Raw genomic sequence first — 17,725 nt, forward strand, 5'->3', positions numbered from 1 at the left:
GAGATGAAGGATATGAGAGACGCGGGACACATTCCCGGGATCAAGGTTCTTCGGAATCGAGAAAAAGAAGATGTTGTGCTTATCTCAAAAACTTTACATCAACACAGTACTTAGCCGTTTTAGAATGCAGGACGCCAAGAAAGGTTCTTACCTTTTAGACACGGCATCCATATATATCATGAGATGTGCCCCAAAACGCCGTCTGAGATACAAGAAATGAGAAGGATTACATATGCTTCGGCAGTTGGAAGTCTCATGTATGTTATGCTTTGTACGAGACCTGATATTTGCTTTGTTGTTGGCATGGTGGCAAGATATCAGTCGAATCCGGGCCAAGGACATTGGACTGCCGTAAAGAACATACTCAAGTACCTTAAACACGGACTAAGGACTATGCTCTAGTTTAAAAAGCAGCCGAGCTCTATCCTTTGGGATATACTAACTCAGACTTTCAAGCTGATCAGGACTCGAGAAAATCTACTTCAGGATATGTGTTCACCTTAGAAGGTGGAGCCATAATTTGGAAGAGTGTGAAGCAGAAATGCATCGTGGACACGACCATGGAAGCCGAGTATGTGGCCGCTTCGGAGGCTGCAAAAAAGGCAGTATGGTTCAAGAACTTTCTTATGGATTAGGTGTGGTTACGAATCTTCCAAGAGCATCACCATTTATTGTGACAATTTTGGTGCTGTGGCAAACTCGAAAGAACCAAGAGCTCACAAAGCGAGCAAACACATAGAGCGGAAGTATCATATCATCAGAGATATAGTGCAGAGAGGAGACATACAAGTGGTCAAGATTGCATCAGAGAACAACCTGGCAGATCCTTTTACAAAGGCATTGGCGGTGAAACCGTTTGAGGGCCACGTTGAAGGGATGAGAGTTCAACTCATTCAAGACCTCAACTCGCTTTCAGTATAAGTGGGAGAAATTTAGACGTGTGCACTACTGTTTTGTATACTCGAAAGCTGTTTGAGTATAAGTGGGAGATTGTTAGGGTTTGTATACTAGAAATCACCTTTCGAGTGATTGAATATTGTAAAACTCTAATTATTATTTTCCAAGTAAATGCAACAGGTTATTTTTGTCATAATGTTGTTATGTTTTACGTTTAATGGATGTTTATTGCATATTTAAATGTATAAGCGAACGTAACAAAGTCTAAGTCTTTGTTTTAGTAGACCGGTTGTGGACCGCGTCCAATTTAAGGTAACACGGTCAGTTCTGAACAAAGAAAAATAAGAATTTCACAACCTAGATAGGCCTAGACTACCTATCATGAAAGGTTGCAATGTCAGTCTAATTATTTCTAACCTTATTGAAATAAGATGACGTTGGTGTGGTATAGCACTAAATTGGATCTAAACGGCAAGACGAGTCTTTATACTATCTACTGAAAGACGAGGTCTTGATAATTAATTTCTTAATCAATGTAGGTTAGCATTGAGCATACAATATTGAGTATCTACTACTTTGACTTACCAAAGGTGCGGGTTTTTCGTCACCCAACGATCCAGGTATATTGGGTAGTGGTGATCATTATCTAGCGGTGCTAGGATTGCTATTATGTTGAATAGTGCACGAGGAGAGTCTCGTTTGATAACATCCACAAGAGGAGCTCGAAACAGGGTTTTATTATTCGGAACCTAGCTAGTTGGAGTTTGATTACTCTATGAATGATAAATAATAGTTTCTTGCTAAGTCCACTCTTGGATATTAAAATATGTTAATTAATTAAGTCCATAGCAGACATTGATTAATTAATGGATGATTCTATCTTAAGCGCGGGAAATGAATGTAACACGCTAAAAGGAAACCCGGAATACTTGTAATTTCGGATTTGGAAAGGTATTGCAATATTACTTCTGTAGTGGCTGCTTGTAATATTTCAATATAAGCTTGTATTAAATTGTGGGTTCAATTTAATTAGTGAAAAGCTAATTAGGTGAGGACATGTCCAAATTCTTCCTTAGATCCCTGACTGGACCCAATATGTGACTTAATATAAATAGGAGAATAAAGGAGACAGAATTAACACTTTTTCCACATCATAATTTTCGTCCCCCTCATCTTTGAGAAAGGATCGAAAATTGCTCTCCTTCCGTGAGCAGATTTCTATCTTCATTATTTAAGTCCTAGTACACTAGTGAGATTTTCCCACACAAATATCAGTCTACAGTCCGGGATACCAGTCAGAATATCCCAGGTCGAGTTCTCAAGATCTTCACGTGGAGAAGACGCAAGCCATCTTCGATTCTTAAGTGAATCAACAAGGTAAATTGGCTAACTCCGTAGTACGCATGTTTTAGGGATTATTTGTACTAAAACGTGTTTAGAATTCAAGTTATGAGCATGATACATGTGATAATTGCGCGAATAGAATTTATCTAAATAATCTGCTAAATAGATCAGAATTATGTGATCCGTAAGAACGCACGCTTCCGCTGCCAACCCCTTCAACCTTAACCAACTCAAATGTGTATACCAAAAAGGCCCTTTTCAATTTTTTTAATCATTTAAATTAAATTCATGAGGCATTATTTTTGGCCATCAGATCTTGAAAATGAAGGGTCAAGATTCAGTTGGACAATAGAACAAAAATTGGAAAAAGGATACAAATTTATCCCTAGAACGGTATATACTAAAAAGTTGGCTGATTTATGTGGCACATAATAAAAACTGTTTTATGGATATATTTTTATTTTATTATTTAAAAGGTCAGATTAATGATTGCTTTTTCGGGGAACATTGGTTTCTTTATTACTTTTTTAAAATGGCACGCCGACTCTTTTTTACCCTATAAATACCCTTCCTAAACACTTTTAAAATCATTCATCTACTTTTACTACTTCAAATATCTCAGCAATATCCTCAACTATAACTAATCCTATCATGATTTAAGTAGTTCTTTTTTTGTCTAAACTATTCCATTACATTTTAACATAAACTGAATGTTGTTATGTACTAATATTTATGATAAGAAATTTTACAACATAGTATACGAGGCAGAGGCTGAGTTTTTTCTCTGGTTGTTTCCTATATATGATCAACTTAATATGAGTCATAATTTAGAAAACCAATCCAGTCATAATTTAGAAAAACCAATCCAGTAGAATCCTACACAAGATTATAGTGATATCTATTAGTACTAGCTAATATCTCATGACGCTATCTTATTGTATTAGAATCTTTATGTAGTGTTCTAAATTAATGAATCCCAACAAAAAACAGTTCTTAATTAGTGAATGTTAAGTTGAAATTCCAATTTGCATAGAGATGTTTTATTATTCAGAAGTAACTGGATGATGGCACCCTTTTATCACCTTGGTTTATAATCTTCACCCCGAGATCTCTATCTATGTCATCATGGTTAGATGTGTTCGCATTTATGAATAAATCATTTTTTGTATATCTGTAGTATAATTTCAATGAGAAAACATTGTTAGTTTTATTTCATAGCAAAATTAGCATATTTCATAGCAATATCTCAACAATTAACAATAGATATGTTTTCAAACAATTTTAGGATCTATTCCTTTTTGGTTTTGTTACACTTTTTGGGTTAACAACTACTTAAGTGAAGATTGTCTGATTGGCATTCTAATATAAACTGTCTAATTGCAGACATTTTGATTTTCATATTCTACATTTTAACAATGAAAAAATTAAAAAGGTCTGCAAATTTGATGCGCTGTTCATACCAAAGTTTGACCCAAATGTTTAAGGTCAGTGGCTAGCTTCGAGTAGGGACACTACCCTCCTCACTTAGACCCAAATTCGATTCACAACTCTCTTGGCCTTATACACAAAATATTTATGGCGAGACAACATCTTTTGAAAATAAACAACGAACATAAGTTCCAGTTTTCTCAAATATCACTTGCAAATAAATTTAATATTTATCCACACTAGTATGTAGGATAGACAATTCACTACGTACGCTTTCCAAGGTTTCGAGATAAATTCTTTATTTCTCGATGTTATTCTCCTTGTTAGTTTTTACCTTTTTGGAAAAGAAAATAAAAGTCGAACAATTCTTAGCTTCGAGAAGACGGAGTAAAGTACCCAAATATTTATTTGGCTTATGTTAGATTTCAAAAATGAATTCAAATCGTAAATTAAATTATTTTAAGCTTAATTAATTACACAACAAGGAGTAATTAAAACTTATTAATTGTACCTATACTTAAATTTAGGTTAAAATTAATTATTAACACTTCGTCCCAAAAGAATTATTTTTGAAATTAGGCCATGACCATCTTTCATCTCCATTTATTCACTCTTCATTTATTTACTGCATCCCAACAACAAATAAACATTAACCCTACACATCAAACTCACCTTCCACCCCTCATTTCCTGCCGCCATCGTCCGTTGACTCCAGCGTGGTGCCCCGCCACCCCTCCATCTTCAAATCCAACTTTCTCTCCCAGGGTCTGCCGCCGCTGCCATTGTGCACCCCAGAGCAGCCTCCCTGCCCACTCCCTCCTTGTTCTAACACCACCACCACCACCACCACCAGATGTCGACGTCAGCCCGGTAAGGTTAGTCTTATTATCTTCCCTATTTAATGTATATTCCTAAGATTAAATCTTTGTCTTACATGTTCTGGTGTTTCACTTATACAAATTCGTAAAGATTTCAATTTTAGTGATGATTCGTATTTTAATCATATGTTTAAGACCAAAATTGATCTTTACTCAGTACAAAAATACAAGCATTGCACCCACATATACACACAGAAAAAAAAACACTACACACACTTCATATACTCCACATAATACACACACGATATACACTTGAAATAAACACACGATATACACTTGAAATAAACAGACTAAATACACTATAAACAAAACACACATTATATAGGCAAAGTATGCACACAATACACGCACTGCACACACATCCAGTACAAAGTACACACACAATATACACAAAATACAAACACTTTACACACTATACGCAAAACAAACAAACTAAACACACACTATACACAAGATATAAGCATTGCAACACACACAACACAAAATTCACACTATTTACACAAAACACCCACAGTAAACAAAATACAAACACTTCACACGCTATACATAAAACAAACATACTAAACACACTAAACACGAAATATACACACTATACACAAAATATACACTTCACATACAACACACGTAATACAAAATACACACATTACATGGAAACTATGCTAAAAAATACACAAAATACGCACATTACACACTACACACACTATATGCAAGAAATGCACATCACACACACACTATAAATAAAATATACATTATACACAAAATGCATACAGTATACATTATAGTCAAAATGCACTACAATAAAATATACATTATACACAAAATGCACTACAACCAAATATACATACACAGTATACACACACTGCAACCAAATACACTATAAATCAAATATACATATAGATAATACACAATTATACACAATATACGAAGTATACACACAACCCAAAACACACACAACACACATTATACATGTGAAAAAGCTCTATATACAACATGCACTAAACACACTCTACACACAAAAAAAGCACTAAACCAACATATAGTGTACATAATACACATGCTATACATAAATATATACGTATATGTAATACACACATAACACACAATACACAAAATACATACACTAAAAACACACTATATACAAAATACAAGCATTGCATCCACATATGCACACAACAAAATAATACACACACTACACACACTTCATATACTCCACAGAATACACACACTATACACGAAACAAACAGACGAAATACACTATAAACAAAACATACACATTATAATAGACAAAGTATTACACACACAATACACACAAGATACACACTATACACAAATTATACATGCACTATAAAAATATAAATAACACACACTATACATAAAATATATGCGCTGGACATACGCTATACACAAAATACAAGAACCGCACACATGCACCCAACACAAAATACACAAAATATACACAATATACCCATAATATACAAAAAACACAAACACTTCACACAAAACAAACAAACTAAACACACTATACATAAAAGAAACACACTTTACACACATTACAGAAAATAAACTAAGTATAGACAAAGTACACACATTTTGCGCACACTATACACACATTTTGTTGCAACTATTCCCAAACCAAACATAGGAATCAAACTATACACAAAATACGCACATTACATACTCACTATAAACTAAATAAACTTTATTTTAAAATGCACGCACTACACATTACAAAAAATACAGATAACTACACCTACAAAATACATACATACTACACAAAAGTACATGCACAAAAATACACATATACATACATACTACACAAACGTACATGCACAAAAATACACATAGCACACACTATAAATACGATATACACAAAATACATGTATTGCACCAACATATATATATATATACAACAAAAAATACACATTGCACATATACACGCTGCATACATTACACATAATGTACACGCTACACAAACCACACTATTCAAAAACATACATTATGCAAAAAGTTTACACACTGTACAATATACACTATTTACACACTACACCACCTTACACAGTTCACATTACACTTTAACTACACACTACAAATTGTATACACACACTACACACTACACAAAAATACACATTACATGCACACTATACACAAAATAAACATACTAATAATACTATACACAAAACACACACAAATTACACACACACCACTACTCACAGTATACACACACTGTACACTACACGCTATAAACGCACATTACAAACACTATAAACTAAATATACACTATACATAAAATGTCGTGCACTACATATAGATACATAATATAAACAACTACACACAGTACATAAAGCATACACACTGCACACATTATACAAAATATACAAACTACACACACTATACGAAATATACGTGTAGAAAATATACACATAGCACACACTATAAACATACTATACATAAAATACACCACTATACTCAAAATACATACACTACTCACAAAAATATACATGTATAGATATAGCACCAAATGTATAGAAGATGTATAGCACCAAATATATAGAAGATGTATAGCACCAAATATAAATGCATGATACAATTAGATTTAGATTTCTTTAATATGTTATTTACTACTCCCTCCGTCCCTAATAATTTGTCATCATTTGACCCGGCACACGGTTCTACGAAATGTAATAGAAAGTGGGTTGAAAAAGTTAGTGGCATGTGGTTCCTACTTTTATATATTAGTTTTATAATAAATATGAGGATGAGTTAGTGGAAATTAGGGTCCACTACCAAAAATGATAAAAGTGAAAGGGTGATGACATTTTAGGGATAGACGAAAATGGAAAATAGGCCGCCAGAATTTTCAGGATGGAGGGAGTAAGTCGTGTAACATATAATAAAAATATAACAATAATAATAATATAATAAATATTATTAAAATGATAATAACAACTAAATTATAATTATTTACTAATATTTTAATTAGATTATTAATTCCTAAATTCCAAAATTTAATAAAGACATTTTGTATTAGTTATTAATTTATAATAAAAATAAAATAATATGAATTAACTTATCATAATTATTTAATCTATTAAATAATTGAAATAACTATTATAATTCTTTATATATTTTTAAAATAATAATTTTACTTATTATTATACCATTCATAATTCAAATAACTATATTAATATTATTTAATATATTGTTAATTAATAGTTTAATACTAATGAAAACAATCATAAATACTATAATTATTATTATAATATTAATATATTATTACTATTAAAATAATTATTATAATTATAATTTAATATTATTAATACACCTACGCATATTGCTATACACAAAATCTGTACATTATACCCACTATACACCAAAATACACGCACTACAGAAATGAGACACTGTACACAAAATATACATGCATTATAGAAATCACACACAATACACAATATACATGAACAAAAAATACCCACATAGCACACAATACAATACACAAATAAATGCACTAGACATGCAATATACCCAAATACACAAATATAAGCACTACACCCGCACATACACAAACCACAAAATACACAAACTTCATATATTGCTTGTAATACACGCGCTATACACAAAAAACTTCATATATTGCACGTAATACACGCGCTATACACAAAACAAACAGACTAAATACACTATACACTATACACAAAACAAACGGACTGAATACACTATACACAAACCGCACGCATTATAGACAAAGTAACACATACAATACGCACAATATAAAACACTATACATTTACTACATAGTATTCACAAAATAACCATTAGACGCACACTATATGCACATTTCATATGCAACTATACACAAACCAAACATATTAATCAAACAAAACACAAAAGACACTTTATACACATTAATCACAGTGCACATACTACACACGAGACACACTGATACACACATAACACACTCTAAACACACTATACACACAAAATACAAACATCGCACCCTTATATACACACTGCACATATACACACATCACATAATACACGCAAAATATAAACACACACTGCATAGACATTTCACACACTTTACACACACTATGCATAAAATACACAGTTTACATAAAATACCCACACTACTCACATTATACACCAATCACCTATACCCCCACATTATACACAAAATTTGTACGTATAGAAAATACTATCATAACACACATTATGAGACATTATAAACAAAATACAAGCACTATCCACACACACTAAACACAAAATACACATAGTACTCTACACTCACACTACACAAAATAGACACGTACAGAAAATAGCATAACACGCACTATAAAGACATTATATACACACATTAAACACAATATTCAAGCATTGTACCCACAATATACACTCTTCACACACTATACACAAAAAATACACATCAAACACAATACACACAAAACACACACTATACACAAATAACACAATACGCGTATATACAAATTAAACACACACTATATACAGAATATATATGTACAAAGAAATATACATAACACGCGCTATAAACCACATACATAAAATATACTCGTTGGACACACACTATACTTAAAAGCATTGCACCTATACATATATACGTACAAAGCCTTTGTCCTAGCGGCAAGGAGCTTAGACATTATTGCATGAGGTGTTGAGTTCGAGCCCTCTTGACATCAGTGTAATTTCCTCCTATCTATAGTATAAGAATTTATTTGTAATTTTCTCCCTTTATAGGAGTTAATTTTTAAAAAAAACCACTGCACATATACACACAACGCAAAATACACAAAAAACATAAAATACCAACAATATACACAAAAAAACACACGCACAATACACAAAATAAACAAAGTATACACAATAAAACACAAAGTATACACAAAATACATACATTACACGCACACTATACACACCCTATACACACAGTACACATGCATAAAATTGTTAAGATTTTCAATGTATATTAATCAATTAAAATTAATTAGGTAATTGAAATAATAACAAAATACACTAATTGACATAATAATAATAATTAATTCTTATTAATAAAATAATGATAATGATAATTATTATATAATCAATGATTATTATATTGAAAAATAATAATTTATTAGTTTGTAACATAATAATAATTATAATAAATGAATGATAATAAACTTAATTAATATTATTTATTGATAGTATATTAGATATAACTCATAAATTCAAAATTTAATAAAGATATTCTTGATTAGTTAATAATTTATAAATAATAGTAATATAATAATTGTTACTTATTACTATATTACTCATAATTCAAATTATATTTTAATTATTTAAAATATTATAAATTATTAGCGTAAGAAAACAATTATAAATAATAATAACAAATTTTTTACTATTATAATAATAATTATTATAAGCTATAAATATTATAATTATAGTTATTATTTTTATTATTAAGTACTATAATACATAATTTTAAATTTATAAATAAAATTAAATAATTATTGTTAAATACAAAATAATTAAATACTCCCTCCGTCCCATCTCATGTGATGGATTTCTTTTCGGCACGGGAATTAAGAAAATGATATGTATTGAGTTAAAGTGGAGAGAGTAAAGTATGAGAGAGGAAAAAGTAAGAGAGATAAAGAGAGAATAAAATAAGAAAGAGAGAATAAAGTAAGAGAGAGAATAAAGTAAGAGATGGTTGAAGTTTTGGTTTTAGCTAAAAAAGGAAATCAATCACTTGAGATGGGACAACCCAAAATGGAAAGTTGATCACTTGATGTGGGACGGAGGGAGTATATTGAATACTTAAAAATATGTCAGAATCAACAAACTGGGAAAAGATTACCTACGAAAAGTCGTGGAACCATTCTTTTGAGGAGGAGTTTCCTCATTTTTTGTAGCTTCTTCAAAGTGACATTCCTGAGTGTTGCAACAACAAAATGACAGGATTGGTTAATCGAGATGTAACTTCCGCGGCTATATAAAATCATATGAAAACTTTTATTAACCTACAGATGTTATGGACCATTAAGACAAAAACATTGAAACAAGTTCAAGTCATACAACTCCACAACATGCAGCAATGAAATACTACCATTCTGATTAGTAGATACTAACACGTCCTCCATATGACTTCCTAGTCTTCGTAATATATTATTTAAAATCCCCCCGGTTTCTAACATCTTTAGAAGCTCGTGTGTAGCATATAAACATATTTAGTACTAAACTAGAGGGCCAAGTAAAATGTGTATCACACAAATATAAAGTACCTCCAGTGTAATTATACCACCACCCACGAAAATGCCTCTCTTCCTACTTCTTCATGTACCCAAGATGCATAGGTTATGGAAAGTTTATGTCATGACATCATGAAAAGACATTACTTTAAGTAGTTGTGCAAGTCAAGGAACTCACTTTTCTGTTTTTTCCATTCAAGACACCCATCTGCGGCTCCTAGTAATAGTTTTGTACTCTTCTTTAACAAATATCCTGCAAGGAGTAAGGTTAGCACTGATTTGATCACTCCAACAGTTCTTGTACCTATTTAAAAAATAAATATAAGTTACTCAAACACATAATAAAAAGGTTATTGCAGATCTGATAAATCCATCAGTTCTTGTACCTATTAAAAGTTAAATATAAGTTACTCAAACACATAATATCAGACAACGTTTCTATTTTCCCCCCCTCTTAATTTCATGAATAAGACAAAATAGGATAGCAAATTGTATTCTCCATCTAGTTCCTTTACAATTGTAATAGCTTTGGCTGATGCAACTTCTGGTGCCTGTGAAATTGAATCTTGTTAAGAAGGTACTTGCCACTGAATCATCAACATATCTCTAATCTACTACGGGCAAATCAATAAATTTCAATGGTGGAGCTGCCAAACCATTAAGTTAAAATAAAAAAAATTAGATAACTAACCTCATGTGATGCAAATAGAAACAATCTTATGTATGAGATAATATTATGAGATGCTCTTCGTAAAATAGGAAGAATATATCAACTTCACTCCTCCTAAGACTTGCACCTGTCAACTATAAATTTGCTTAAATGGATCAATCAAGAGACATGACACCATTCCTTTAAAATTTCCAAGGACACAAATGGAAAGAAACTAAAAAGGAGCCAAACATTTAGAATTTAAAAATCAAGCAACTGACAAATTTCACAGCAACTAGAACAACTTTGATATAGCAATGCTAGGAAGTTATGAACATACAAGAGATCCATCAGAAAGACTTTGGCAATGGTAGGAAGTTTTGATTGTCCATATTTGTGGTACTTTTTAGGACAAACTATATGGGCTGTAGATACCGGTGAGCTATACTTTTTAGGACAAAATAATTACTATAAAACAGCATAGGACAGTCCTATCTAGATTATCCAACTTAATATGTTTTAAGTACCAAACGACTCAAGAAGTAATGTTTGGTCAGTTACAAGAATGTCACACAAAACCAACCTTAAACCTGGATAATTGCTGCATGGTGTGCAGAACCACCCTTGCTGGCAAAGGATAATCCTGAGTATATCATCTGCATTAGGGATGCACAATTAAGAATTATGAAAGTAAGATATAATCTTTGTAAAAAATAAATCATGGAAAATTGTGAATTAACTCAAATCCTTGTGTGCTATACAAATAATAGTTGTGATTGATTGGTGTTTTTTTCTTCACATTTTCCTAGAACTCTTTCTTTGATTCTGCTCTCTCTGTTTTTTTCTTTTTTAGATCTATTCCACCAATTTTTTTCTTTCTGTTTTTTCTTCTTTACTCCCCACTTCGCTCTTATTCTAACCTTTCCATGTGCCTTTCTACACTTTCTGCCCTAGTGTTGCCTGATTACAAAAGTCCTGCAGGGAGAAAGGCTAGAGCTTCATAAGAAATCTGAGTGTATATTACATAAAACTAGATAAGCAATTTCTTTGAACCAACTATCTACTAGCACATACAATTCTCTACCTTAAATTTTGAACGCCATTTTAATACAATAACACAACCTACAATTGGCTAAATATTTACAAATGAAAACTTAATTACTTAAGATAAAAATCTAATGGTTAGTTACACAATGCCAAAAATACATATTACAATGAAGACGCCAAAATCAATGAAAGTCTTGCATAAGAATTGAAAACTATTAAACTCGATAAAGATCAAATTTGGAATAAATAGGTTCTCAACAAAACCAATCACTGAAAATCAAGAGGACGTTGGAACGACAGATATCAAGGGAGGATTGTTGTGATAACGCAGTAATATACAGCATTAGATTTATTGGATATCAGGGAGAAAATTAATTCTAGATATTGGATCTCAGGATAATAAGTTATCTTCAAAAACTAATTTATTACAGATAGATAACGCAGTAATATACAGCATCACTGATCCAAAAATAAGGCATCAATCAAAATAGGAGGAAGAATTTGTGAAGATCAATAAAAGTTTAGAAAACTAAAGGGAAAAGCAATGGATTTAGTAAAAAACGATAAAAACAAATATATTAACAAAGTGGAAAGCATAAAAAGTATGGAAGGAAGGAATGCAAAGTTATAAGCATCTCGGAGTATAATTTCCCCATTGATTTTCTTCATTTCTAAATCAAAGGGCAAGGATGACATTAATGTTTTCTCATCTCGGATGCTTATCTTCAACACTGAACAAATCTGTAAATATGCGAAAAAAAGGATCTCAGGAGCTAGAAGAGTATCTTCAATTCCGAATCGGAAATATCAGATAGATAAAGCAGTTTTAAACTAATGCATCATCGATCCTTCTCAAAAATTGTAAATTAGTTATGAAAATTGAGAAATAAAACGATGACCAGAAAGGAATAACGAACCAGAAGCTCCATAAGTGGATGAATTCCTGTATTGATGACACCATGAAAATGCCTCACTTCCTGCTTCTTCGTGTACCCAAGCTGCGGAGGTCATGGAAAGTATATGTCATGAAATCATGAAAAGACATTGCCTCTATAAGTAATTGGGCAAGTCAAGGAACTCACTTGTCCTGTTTATTCATTCAACACGAACCATCCACAGCTTCAGCAATTAGTTTTCGTATTCCTCTTTATCAAAAGTCCTATAGGGAGAAAGGTTAGTGCTTCATACGAAATCTGAGTGTACATACATAAAACGAGCCAAACATTAAGAATTTAAAAACCAAGCAGCTGTCAAATTTCACGGCAATAAAGACATAACGACAATGCTAAGAAGTTGATGAACTTACAATAGAACCATCGGAAAGATTATGGCGCAATGGAGGGCCAGATTCACCCTTCACTTGACCTCATTTTGAACTGATGATATGTCTTAGTTTTTTATCCATTCTGCCTTGTCGGTAGCACTTTCATCCTACAAAACAAGACCGGGAAGAAGCTACACGAGACACCAACCCTAAAAGAAGATTTGAGAGCCTTATTTTCATGCGATTTCAGACCAGTTAAGCGAGGGTACTCCACTAGCGGATTCAGGTATCAAGTTTTCCCTAGTCAAGTTTGCATTCTCATTTTCCGGTCTTGATTTCTCTTCCAGAAGTGCTTCAAGTTGAAGACTCGCCAAATCGTCATCTTCCCCTCCCACTACTCCATCACGAAGCTCCCCGTCTCTTCCTCCAACAGTTTATTCTAACTATTTTTTTCTTCACATTTTCTTGGAACTCTTTCTTTTTCTAGATCTGTTCCACAATTTTTTCTGTTCTTTTCCTTTTTTTCTACATCTGTTCCACCGATTTTTCTTTTTTTTCCTTTTTTCCCCACATATCTGCTTCCTCTTTTTTCTTCTTTTTCTGTTTTTTTCTTCTTTTCTCCCCATTTTGCTCTTATTCGAACCCTTCCATGTTTCTTTCTACACTTTCTGCCCTAGTGTTGCCTAATAACAAAAGTCCTGCAGGAAGCTCCCTAGTGTTGCCTGATAACAAAAGTCCTGCAGGAAGAAAGGTTAGAGCATCATAACAAATCTGAGTGTATATACATAAAACTAGATACGCAACTTCTTTGAATCATCTATCTAATAGCACATACAATTTCTCTACCTTGCATTTTCAACTTATTAAATAAGGAATACGAATGCCATTTTAATACAATAACACAACCTACATTTGGCTAAATATATGCTAATAAAAACTTAAGTGACATAAGATAAATATCTAATGGATAGTTACACAATGCCAAAAATACATATCATATTGAAGACGCCAAAATCAATGAAAGTCTTGCATAAGAGTTGAAAACCATTAAAATCGATAAAGATCAAATTTGGAATAAATAGGTTCTCAACAAAACCAATCACTGAAAATCAAGAAGACGTTGGAACGACAGAGATCGAGGGAGGATTGATGTGGTGACTACCAATCTTGATGTGGGATCATTATATCAGAATAATATGCATCCCATGTATCAAAACAGTGTTAGGAAATGGAAGAATGATCTTACCTTATTTGAAATGGGACCTTGAGCAAGGTAAGGTTTTTCATTGCGTAAATGGTGGAAACCATATACAACTTGGGTATCCATAATACCATCATCACATATAGTATCTTGTCAGAGTGCAATAATAAACATATTAAAGAGAAATTTTAGCATATAAATACAAAGCTATACTGAAATAATTATAAAACACAACTTCATGAGGCTTCACCACTGAATATTTCTAAGGACACAATAAGTAAATGAGCATAGAAGCACCTCAACCAAAATCCTAATTCGCAAACGGAAAGAAACTAAAACAAGCCAAACATTTAGACTTTATAAATCAAGCGGCTGACAAATTTAACAGCAATAAGAACAACTTTAAGGAATTATGTCCTTAGAGTTAATGGACTTATAAGGACATAAGTGTTGGAAAAATTTGGCAGTGGTTGGAAGCCAATGAACTTACAAGAGAACAATCTGAAAGACTTTGGCGCAATGGAGGGTCAGATTCACCCTTCACTTGACCTCTTTTTGAGCTGACGATATTTTTAGTGTATTTATCCATTCTGTCTTGTCAGTGGCACTTTCAGCCTTCAAAACAACGGCACTATGAGCTGGGTAGATACCGGGGGGCTCTATTTAACTGTCTATCAATTGAATTTGCAATAATTTCACAAAGAGAAGGAAGCAATATTTGTGGTACCTTTCAGGACAGTCTTATATGGAACTCTACTTGTTATCTTGAATACTCTATTGGGTGCTTTTCCCGTATCCAGCTCATTTTCTTTTTCTAGGTTAGATTCATGACGATTGATATTTGCTGATCACTCCAATAGTTCTTGTAACTATTTAAAAAATAAATATAGGTCAGAGACGTAACAAAATATGACACTTTGGCAGAAAAAGTTCTGTTTCTATTTTCTTCACCTCTTAATTTCATGAATAAGAAAAAACTGGATAGCAAACTGACATTCTCCACCAAGTTCCTATGCAATACTAATAGCTTTGGCTGATGCAACCTCTGGAACCGGTGCAGGTATGACAACCAGCAATATCGCATCACTGCATTCAGAATACACACTCTGACATGAAGAGAAATGCCATCAGACAACTTAAAAATACCGTTGGCCCTAGGCCATGATTAACAATCGTTAGTATCATTTAGTCAGAATAAGAAGGTCAAAATTCATGCATCCCGTGGATCAAAATCAGTGTTAGGAAAAAAAAGAATGATCTTACCTTATTTGAAATGGCACCTTGAGCAAGGTAAGGTTTTTCATTGCGTAAATGGTGGAAACCATATGCAACATGAGATAATTGCCTTTAAAGCTAGAAACCACAATCAAGCCAGAACCCTGGATAGGTAAGGTAATCCAGATTCAAAACATAATGCCATCAATATAGAGCTCAAATAAGAATAATGAAAATCAAGATAAAATATAATGTACCAGAAGTTCGAATAAAGAAGAGTTGTGTAGGACATCATTCCAGTGAAACATGTTTGAGTCATATAGCTCCACAACATGCAACAATTTCTGCTTGTGGCATATAAACATATTTTAGGACTAAACAAGAGTGCTCAGTGAAATGTGCATCACACGGCCATAAAGTACCTCCAGTGTGATGACACCACGAAAATGCCTCTCTTCCTGCTTCTTCGTGTACCCAAGCTGCAGAGGTCATGGAAAGTATATGTCATGAAATCATGAAAAGACATTGCTTGTATAAGTAATTGGGCAAGTCTAGGAACTGACTTGTCCTGTTTATCCATTCAACACGAACCATCCGCAGCTTCACCCATTAGTTTTCATACTCCTCTTTAACAAAAGTCCTGCAGGGAGAAAGGTTAGTGCTTTATAAGAAATCTAAATGCATATACATAAAACAAGCCAAACATTAAGAATTTAAAAACCAAGCAGCTGACAAATTTCACGGCAATAAGGACATAAGTGTCGGACAAATTTGGCAATGCTAAGAAGTTGATGAACTTACAAGAGAACTATCAGAAAGACTTTGGCGGAATGGAGGGCCAGATTCACCCTTCACTTGATCTCCTTTTGAACTGATGATATATATGTTAGTTTATTTATCCAATTTGCCTTGTCAGTAGCACTTTCATCCTACAAAACAACGGCACTTCAGGATGTAGATACTGGGAAGAAGCTTCACGAGACAACCCATGAGAGAAGATTTGGCAGCCTTATTTTCATGCGATTTTGGATCTTTTAAGCAAGGGTACTCCACTAGCTGATTCTGGTACTAGTTTTCTCTAGTCCAGTTTGCATTCTCATTTTCCGGTCTTGATTTCTCTTCCAGAAGTGCTTCATGTTGAAGCCTCGCCAAATCATCGTCTTCCCCTCCCACTATTCCATCACAAAGCTCCCCGTCACTTCCTTCAACAGCTTATTCTTGCTATTTTTTTCTTCACATTTTCTTCGAACTCTTTCCTTGATTCTGCTCTCTATATTTTACTTTTTCTCGATTTGTTTCACCAATTTTTCTTTTTTTTACCTTTTTTCCACATCTCCTTCCTCTCTTCTTTTCTTCTTTTTCTCTTTTTTTTCTGCATTTCTTCCACCGATTTTTCTTTTTTTTTTCCTTTTTTTCCACATATCTGCTTCCTCATTTTTTTTCTTCTTTTTTTTGTGTTTTCTTATTTTCTCCCCATTTTGCTCTTATTCCAACCCTTTCATGTTTCTTTCTACACTTTCTGCCCTAGTGTTGCCTGATTACAAAAGTCCTGCAAGGAG

General features: G+C 32.9%; 2 non-coding genes and 1 pseudogene across 2 annotated transcripts; all 3 read right to left on the bottom strand.

Moving 5' to 3' along the window:
* Positions 1 to 12,869: 12,869 nt before the first annotated feature.
* LOC121791919 lies at positions 12,870 to 12,955 on the bottom strand (annotated as a pseudogene).
* Positions 12,956 to 13,115: 160 nt separating this feature from the next.
* LOC121791917 lies at positions 13,116 to 13,208 on the bottom strand. Its single transcript, XR_006048765.1, has one exon. It is a non-coding gene; the product is annotated as a small nucleolar RNA snoR26 (small nucleolar RNA).
* A 36-nt stretch (positions 13,209 to 13,244) lies between these two features.
* LOC121791918 lies at positions 13,245 to 13,338 on the bottom strand. The gene has a single exon (XR_006048766.1). It is a non-coding gene; the product is annotated as a small nucleolar RNA snoR27 (small nucleolar RNA).
* Between the last annotated feature and the right edge of the window lie 4,387 nt (positions 13,339 to 17,725).

Source organism: Salvia splendens, unplaced genomic scaffold, assembly GCF_004379255.2.
Source record: "Salvia splendens isolate huo1 unplaced genomic scaffold, SspV2 ctg967, whole genome shotgun sequence".
Taxonomy (NCBI): Eukaryota; Viridiplantae; Streptophyta; class Magnoliopsida; order Lamiales; family Lamiaceae; genus Salvia; species Salvia splendens.